General features: G+C 40.0%; 1 protein-coding gene across 2 annotated transcripts in view; it reads right to left on the bottom strand.

The window, feature by feature from the left end:
• MANEA (mannosidase endo-alpha) overlaps positions 1–8,086 on the bottom strand; it is a 35,926-nt gene extending 27,840 nt beyond the window's left edge. For both annotated transcript variants that reach the window (XM_023727560.1, XM_023727561.1), the window contains exon 1: positions 7,936–8,086. The gene's annotated coding sequence lies outside the window, so the exon portion shown is untranslated. The remainder of the gene's footprint in view (positions 1–7,935) is intronic.
• Positions 8,087–9,073: the final 987 nt, after the last annotated feature.

Below are 9,073 nucleotides of genomic sequence, written 5' to 3'. Positions count from 1 at the left end.
AATAATTTGGAAAAGGATAGTGAGAATAGCAGCACAACTGGAAGAACGTAATCGACGTCACTGAATTGTGCATGTAGAAGTTTTTGAAATGGTGTATCTTTGGCTATATATATTTTCACCAAAAAAAAAAAGGTCGAGAAGGGAGAGGGTTGACATGTCATGGGGTTGTTAACCAATGTCATAAAACAATATGTGTACTGACTGGTGAGAAACTACTTGTTCTATAAACCTTCACCTAAAGTACAATTTAAAAAAGTGTAATTTACACTGAAGGCTGTAGTCTTGATCTTCATCAGTAAGTGCTTCAAGTTCTCTTCACTTCCAGCAAGCAAGGTTGTATCATCTGTATATCGCAGGTTGTTAATGAGTCTTACTCCAATCCTGATGCCCCGTTCTTCTTCATATAATCCAGTTTCTCAGATTATTTGCTCAGCATATAGATTGAGTAAGTATGGTGAGAGGATACAATGCTGATGCAAACCTATCCTGATTTGAAAACATGCAGTACCCCCTTGTTCTGTCTGAATGACTGTATCTTTGTCTACGTACAGGTACCTCATGAGCACAATTAAGTGTTCTGGAATTCCCATTTTTTGCAATGTTATCCATAATTTGTTATGAACCACACAGCTGAATGCCTTTGCATAGTCAATAAAACACAGGTAAACATTTTTCTGGTATTCTCTGCTTTCAGTCAAGATCCATCTGACATCAGCAATGATATTCCTAGTTCCATGTTCTCTTCTGTATCTGGCTTGAATTTCTGGCAGTCGATGTACTGCTGCAAACGCTTTTGAATGATCTTCAGCAAAATTTTACTTCCTCATTCTGTTGGATCACCTTTTTTGGGAATGGCCACAAATAATGGATCTCTTCCAGTTGGTTGGCCAGGTAGCTATCTTCCAAATTTCTTAGCATAGACCAGTGAGCACTTCCAGAGCTGCATCTGTTTGTTGAAACATCTCAGTTGGTATTCCGTCAATTCCTGAAGCCTTATTTTTTGTCAATGCCTTCAGTGCAGCTTGGACTTCTTCCTTCAGTACCATTGGCTCTTGATCATATGCTACCTCCTGAAATGGCTGAACGCTGATCTATTCTTTTTGGTACAGTGATGTGTATTCCTTCCATAATACCTGCTTATTTCTGGGAAGGACCAATTCACACAGTCCTTCAAGTACTGCATTGCATGGCTCCAGGGAATGAAATTCATATGAGCTATACTGTAGAAAATGGCAGCCCTATTGCATTGGATAGGAATAAAGGGAAAATAAAATTATTTTGGTCTACTTCTATAATTCATTGTCTTGAAATTTCCAACTCATTGAGATAAAAATAAATCCTTTTGATTGAAGAAGAAATTGTGAACTTTGGAAACCTATGAAAGCAGAAAAATATTTTTGTGGACATAATATGATCTCAACTATATTAAGGTCATACACACACAGAAGGAAGAAATAAACAGGTATAGCAGTCACCTCTGGGTAATAAAACAGTCATACTTTCTTACTCTGTTTTCTAAAATTAGAACATAATCCTTTATAGGTAAAAAAAAGTTTTTTAGGGGTATGTATTTTACAAGGAAATCATCAGTGTTATTAAATTCTGATGAATCACAAAGAATGGGAGAAACATTCTAAGACATTGATTTTTGAAATGTTGACTTTAGCTGAGTGGTAAAATGTGTGGATGACTCAGGACACATAATGGAAAGAATATTGATTTTGGAATCTGAAGATCTAAGTTCAAATCAGCCATGGTGACCTAGTTACATGACCCTTGGCAAGTCACTTAACCTCTTCCTAAAAAGGACACAGTATCTGTTTTGCCTTCTCACAAAATTGTTCTGTGAATCTCACAAGATGACACATGTGAAAGAAAATTCAAAAGAGCAATATTTTAACCAAATGGTAAATACTAACTGGATTTAAGAATAAATGAAAAATAAGTACAGAAAATAGTTCTGAAAACTTTTTTTACATTTGTTACATTCATTTCCCAGATCCACACATAAACACAGAACACAAAATATCCATTTATGGAAGCTCTATTTTTTTTTCCTCTTGCCTGGCTATTAAAAAAAGGACAGGTTACATTACTCAAAGATTATATGTATTTCTCTAGTTCCAATTTTTGTGTTTTGAATTTTTATGTTTTGTAATGCTAGTTTTTGACTTGGATGTCAAGTGAAATCTAATAAAAAAAAAATCAGATGTATCCAGCTAGCTAAGAGATCCATAAACAGGGTGAGATATCAATTATTTCAAAAAGTATTTGCTCTTATGCTGTCTCAGAAAAATCAAACAGATGTCATCTTTCAGATATTTACTATTATATTACATAGACCTCTGGTGTTTTTTTTTTTTTGGGGGCGTGTTGTTTTTTTCTAATTGTACTCTGTATGAAACCACTGGAGATAAATAAAAATAGTAACAGAAGGCACGTCCGGACCTTACAGAATCAGTTCCTGTATGAGAGGCTTCCTCGCCTAGGTCAGTTTCATTGTAAACATTTTTAGCCTTTGGTTAACAGAAATTCTGTTGGGCATAATCTCATCCTCTATTACCTTGATAGCTGAGATATTATTATACATCAAAATTTCTTTTTTTTTGATGGCACAACTTCAGTCTTCCACCAGTCAATACTTGTATTATATTATAAATTCCTCAAGGGCAGATAGATCAATCTTCTGAATAGATAAACAGTATTTTTTTTGTTACTCTTAAATAACTTGGTGTTTAGGATTGCCCCCCCCCCCAAAAAAAAAAGAATGTCAATATGCCATAGCTAAAATTCTATTTCAGAATTTTAAAACTCTATTTTAGAATTTTGGAAAATGGGCTGTCTGGGAACTCAATCTTCAGGTATATAACTTCATTCTGTTTTTAAACAAATAACCAAACCAAAGCTTTATCTTAAAAAGACTATTACAATATTACAGAGAAAAATATTAGAACTGTTTATTTTTTAAACCATTAATTGTATTTAGGAAAAGTTAATATTTAACAAAATATAAAATGTCATTTCAGTAAGTGACCTATGCTTACACTATGTACAAATTGCTTAATATAAGATGAAAACCTTTAGATTCATATCACAAAAGCAGAAATATTCAAAAAGGAAAGGATTAAACATTATTCATAAAGCTGACAACAGGTTTCAGAGATAACTATGTTGTTGTTATTGCTAGATGCTGCTGAGTCGGTTCCAACTCATAGTTGTGCTATGTACAAGAGAACAAAACACTGCCCAGTCCTGCATCGTCCTAATGATCATTATGCTTGAGCCCACTGTTACAGCCACTGTGTCAATTCATCTCATTGAGGGTCTTCCTCTTCTTTGCTGATCCTCAACTTTACCAAGCATGATGTCCTTTTCCAGGGACTGATCCCTCCTGATAACATGTCCAAAGTATGTGAGACAAAGTCTTGCCACCCTGTTTCTAAGGAGCATCCTGGCTGTAACCTCTGAAAGACAGATCTGTTCATTCTTCTGGCAGTCCATGGTATATTCAATAATCTTCGCCAACGCCATAATTCAAAGGCATCAATTATTCTTCAGTCTTCCTTATTCATTACTATAGATAGTAAAAATGTACCTATCCTGAATCATATATATGTGTGTGTATCACAGGTACAATAATGAAGTACTCTCATGCACCAGAATACCTTTAAGCAGCTTCTGAATCATCAGTAAATTATACTGAATTGTTTTAGTATTATTTGACTTCTTATGTAAAAAATCTTTTGCCATAAATTATTTAAGTTAGATTTGGGCTTTGTCTGCCTAATGCTGAACTATTAGTTGACTTACCAAATTCAATCAAATAACTCATTTTCTTTTAAAGATCAATTTGTGCTGTTGATATAAAACCTGTACTAGACAAAACGTTTCCATTTCAACCTGAAGAAAGCAGAAATTCATGACAAGAGATGCAACAGGGTAGAGTGTTCATTGCACTTTCAGCTGGGGAGCAAGCCCTGATGACAACTCCAGTGGGACAATTTTCAACATACCTACTTTACTGACTCTAAATAAGAATAACTGGGTTAATTATGGCTTAATCAAGAGCTATGGAATAAAAATCCTAATCTCATTGGGCCTCAGTTTTTCTATCTTTAAATAGGTTGGACTAGATTAACTGGATACTATCTTCCATCAATTAAAACATACAATTAAACCATTTAAGCTAATATTATTAAGTACTCATAGTACTGTGAAACCTGTGGGAGCCAGAACTTAACAGGACTGCCTTGTTTTTTCGGACCTCAAAACTTTCACACCTTTGACAGGGTGCAGTCTTAACACTTTTCTATTGCTCCATTTTAGTGGAAAATATTTGTGTTTTCCTTGCTCAGCCAGGTTTCCAACTTACACAGGTTCCGGCTTTCACAGGTTTTACTGTAATTAACCAAGACTTCCCCACCTCAGTAAACAGCACTGTTGTTGTTGTTGTTGTTAGGTGTCATCCAGTTGGTTCTGACTCATAGCGACCCTATGTATGACGGAATGAAACACTGCCCAGTCTTGCGCCATCCTCACCATCACATGAGTTGGGTCGACTCAATGGCAAAGGGTTTGGTTTGGTTTTGGTTACCTTCCTACAAATGCTTAAATAAAAAAATCTTCAAGTCATCCTTGACAACCCTCTGTCTCTCACCTATTGCATCTAATCCATCATAAACTTCGTTGCTTCCACCTCCGAAATACTCCAAGGTCATACACCATCTTCATCTCCACCATTACTATCCTAGTCCACGCCCCTAACTTTCCCATCTGGGCACACTTTCTGATCCCTTCTTCTACAATTGGTCCCCTCTAATTTTCCAAACACCTGGAATGTCCTTTTCCGAAAGTAATTCAGATTACCTGGTAAAACCTGTGAAGAACTTCTTACTGCACTTAGGATACAATCCAAACTCTTGTGGTACAGAAAGATATACGGCCCTGGCAGATTATGACTGCACAGTGTACCAATCTCTCCCTTACTATGCTTCAGACTTACTTGTGTTCTTTCTGTATCTGAAATACACCAAATTCACTTCCAATTTAAGGAATTTATATTTGTACTTCTCTCTGACAGGGTTACTAGGTCCCAAAATCTCCCCATGGTTTTAACTTAAATGGTTTCTCTCTCACGATGCCTTTCCTGAACACCCACTCGAAATTACCACTATCACTATCACAGTCATTGTTCACATCACTGAATTTGATGGCAATACCACTTTCTGAAATAACCTGGTTCATTTGTTTTTCTCCTCCTTCCCAGAATGTACTTATTATAAACAGTATAGATCCTGTCTTGTCCCTGACATATGACAGTGCCTAAAACTCTGTCTAGCAAAGGGTCCAAAAAAAAAGTTGTCATGGAGTTAATTCTAACTACTCATGGTGATCCTATGTGTGTGGAGTAGAACTGCTCATAGAGTTTTCATGGGTGCATCCTTTCAGCAGCAGATCACCAAGCCTGTCTTCAGAGGCACCTCTGGGTGGGTTTGAACTAGCAACCTTTTGGCTAGTAGTTGAGTGCTTAACTGTTTGCACCACACAGGGACTAAAAGTAGGCATTCAATAAATATTGAATGGGTAGAGAGTGGAGTGTGAAGTCGGTGAGCACCATCTAGGAAATTTTGGCTTTAAAGTCAAGAAGGCCTTCTCCACTTATCAACTGCATGACATGGACAAGTTATTTAACTTCTATGAGGCAAATTTCCTCACCTGTCAGGGCTGAGATGACAGGTACATGCATCAGTGTTAGCACAAATTCCTAGTAGTGTCTAGAACATAACTAGGCACTAAGATTATTTATGCTTTCGAATTTCAGATTCTATATAACAGAAATGAAAAAAAAAAAGCAGAAACAGTCACTCATAAAAAAAATACTAGAATGTTACTTTGAATTTAACATTAGTAAGGTAATTTTGAAAAATGAAATTTGTAGACTACTTTCTAGGCAATGTGTCACAACTTCCTTTGTTGTTTTTTGTTTGCTTGTTTTCATTATCATGCACTTGTGAATTTCAAAATCTACAGTAGCAGATGGTTTTGGAATTCAGTATCTCTTTCCTCCTGTGGATGAAAACTGGCATCGGAAGAGATGTTGACCTAATAATATTACTGGGTAAACCTTTCAACATAAACTAGAGAGCGATAATGAAAGAAAGAAGTAATAAAGGAGAAGGGGTCCAGCAAGATCAGGACAGGGGAACCAGAGATGACAGGAATGACACTGATAAAAATCATGATCATATGAAGGGCTAACACGAACTGAACATTTACTCTGAGCCAGGTACTTTTTTTAAGAGTGTCACATGAATAAATTTTGGTCTTCAAATCAACCCTATGATGTAGGAACTCTTAACACCATTTTACAGATGAGGAAACTGAAGTACAGACCAACTGGTACCCTTCTCAAAGTCTCTGGGCTAGCAAATGGCTAAAGGCTACGTAAACGTGCCCAAGGTTAAACAACTAGCAAGTGACAGAGCAAGTCGAGCTAAGAAGCACAAACTCTTGCTCCCCATACTACTCTGCCTTCCTACAGCTGTTAGACAAATCATGTTTGGAGAACATACCACTTTAACATTTGTGATGAAAACTGTTGGCATGTGACCCTGTTTTCACTTAATGATTATGAACTTAGAAAACAATTATTAATGGTTATCTACTCCATGAACTACAGCTCAAATTTAATCTGAAGACAGGTTTATTTTTTTTTTTATCATACATTCACTATTAACCACTTGAATAACGGCAGCAGGTCTGGAAATGCCTTAAACTTAGTGCTGAAAATTCACACGATTCACTCCACTCCACTGTTTTTCAGGATTTAAATATAGGTTAATATGAATGAAGTAATGCATTGTCATGCAAGTAACCTGCAAATAATAAAGCGACTTAGTATCACTAGTATCTATATTTTATATTTCTTTCAAAATATGGAGTCCTGGTGGCAGTGCTTAAGAACTTGGCTGCTAACCAAAAGGTCCACCAGCCACTCTTTGGAAACCCTATGCGGCAGTTCTACTCTGTCCTATAGGGTCGCTGAGTCGGAATCGACTCGATGGCAAACGGCTCTTTCAGCTTTCAAAATATTGCCTAGAACTATCCCATTCTAGTCCTATTTGTTTTTCTTTGTTTTCAGTCCATATAATAAGCATTATCTTCTCAGATTTTTTAAAGCACTTCCACGTTTTCCCCTAACACTTATCCGTAAGGTGTTGCAACAATAAAGCCAAAATAAACTGTCAGTTATGACTGTTTCAATTTGCTCCTTTGGAAAAGGGAAATAGGTGCTAGACCAGCATAGCTGCATCCTGAGACTTAGGAAACGATAACAGCTTACGATGACAGTGCTAAACATTCTAAGAAGTGAACGGGAAAATCAACCCTGTGGTGCCCTCTCCATTCCTGCTCTGCTCTCCCGACGCCCAAAGGCGCTGGGAGACAGCGACAGCCATCTTCGGCCGCGGCCCGGCAGCCACAACCCAAGCCCGGTAGGCCTCGATCCTTCAACTCTCCCCGTGGGCTCCGGGCCGAGCCGCGAGACAGAAGCAAAAGGACAAGGCGTTGGAAGGCTTCCGCCAGTCCCGGGATTTCCAAATTGCTACGGACACAGACGGGAAAACCGATGCAGCAGGAGGCTGCGCTCCAACGACCAGGCGGAGACGAGCCCGTCGCGTTAGAAAATGCAGGGAAGAGGGCAACAAAATCAACCTAGACAAAATCACAACCTAAGAGTGACAAAGAGAGGCAGCCGGGGTTCTCAGCTCGCAGATCCGCGCCTCCCGCTAGCAGCCCAAGGGGCGCGGGGTCAAAGGTCGGTAGCAGGCGAGCGGCGAGCAGATTGGCTGACGGGCCCGGCGCGCAGGCGCTCGGGGTAGGCCCCGCGCCCGCTGCAACCGCGTCTGCCGGCCTCTGAATCTTCCAGCTACTCACCAGGGCCTGGGATTCCTGGCCAACAGCAGGGGTCTGCCTGCACAGCGGCTGAGGCAGAGACTAGCGCGCAAACCAGCAGCTATCCCCGGGCAAGCCCAACCAGTCCTGCCTCCGAAAAGGCGCACGCAGGGCGTTCCATCAGACCCGAAAGGCGGGCAAGGGGCTAGTGGGCGGGGCTCACTGAGTGGGCGGGGCGGGGCTCACTGAGTGGGCGGGGCGGGGCTCACTGAGTGGGCGGGGCGGGGCTCACTGAGTGGGCTGGGCTCGCGTTAGCAGTGAAACAGACAGCTACAAAAACCAAAAAAACAAAACCAAAAACAAATGCATGCCTTGGAGTTCATTCAAGCTCATAGCGACCCTATAGGGTAGAGTAGAACTGCCACCTGAGGTTTACAAAGGAGCAGCTGGTGGATTTGAACTCTCAGCCTTTTGGTTAGCAGTTCAGCTCTTAACCACTGCACCATCAATGTTCCGGTGGCTATGAGCCTCCCTTTTAATGAAGTACTAGAGAAGCCTGAATGAAAGAGGGGACAGTATTCAATCATATCCATTATAAGTGGAGACAGGGAGCAGGTTGGGGTCAGCTGGAGTCTCCTCCTCTTTTGCCTACTAAACATGATACACCCCTCGCTAAGACACTGTCTTCTAAGGCTCAGTTGGGAAGCCCTCACTAATAAAGGCCAGCTTTTTTGTTGGGAGACGTTCAAAACGTTGTTTCTAACTGTAGTACACTGGTTGTTTTTAAACTTTTTAAGTTGAGGGACTGTTTTGCCTGTGTTTTTTTTTTTTTTTTATTTAATAGAACTTTGCGGGAGATGGGGCAAAGATGACAGAGTAGTCAGACACTTCCAGTGGACCCTCTTAAAACAAAGACCCGAAAAAACAAGTGATTTGATTATATATGACAATCTAGGAGCCTTGAACATCAAAGGCAAAGTTGAGAACCAGACTGAGCGGTAGGGGGAGGGAGCTACAGTTCGGAAGCAGCAAGGAGGTGGCAGACCTGACCTGGCGAGAACCTGAGCCCTTCAGGCCTGATCAGCTTGGGGGTGAGGGTGAGGCAGGCAAACAGCGGTGCTTGGGAGGCATATTCTGCACAGGGAGAGACCCAGACGCAGTGAATCTACTTGGCCAAGCA

This window comes from Trichechus manatus, unplaced genomic scaffold (genome assembly GCF_000243295.1).
Source record: "Trichechus manatus latirostris isolate Lorelei unplaced genomic scaffold, TriManLat1.0 scaffold00017, whole genome shotgun sequence".
NCBI lineage: Eukaryota > Metazoa > Chordata > Mammalia > Sirenia > Trichechidae > Trichechus > Trichechus manatus.
This window is presented reverse-complemented; position numbering and strand designations above follow the sequence as displayed.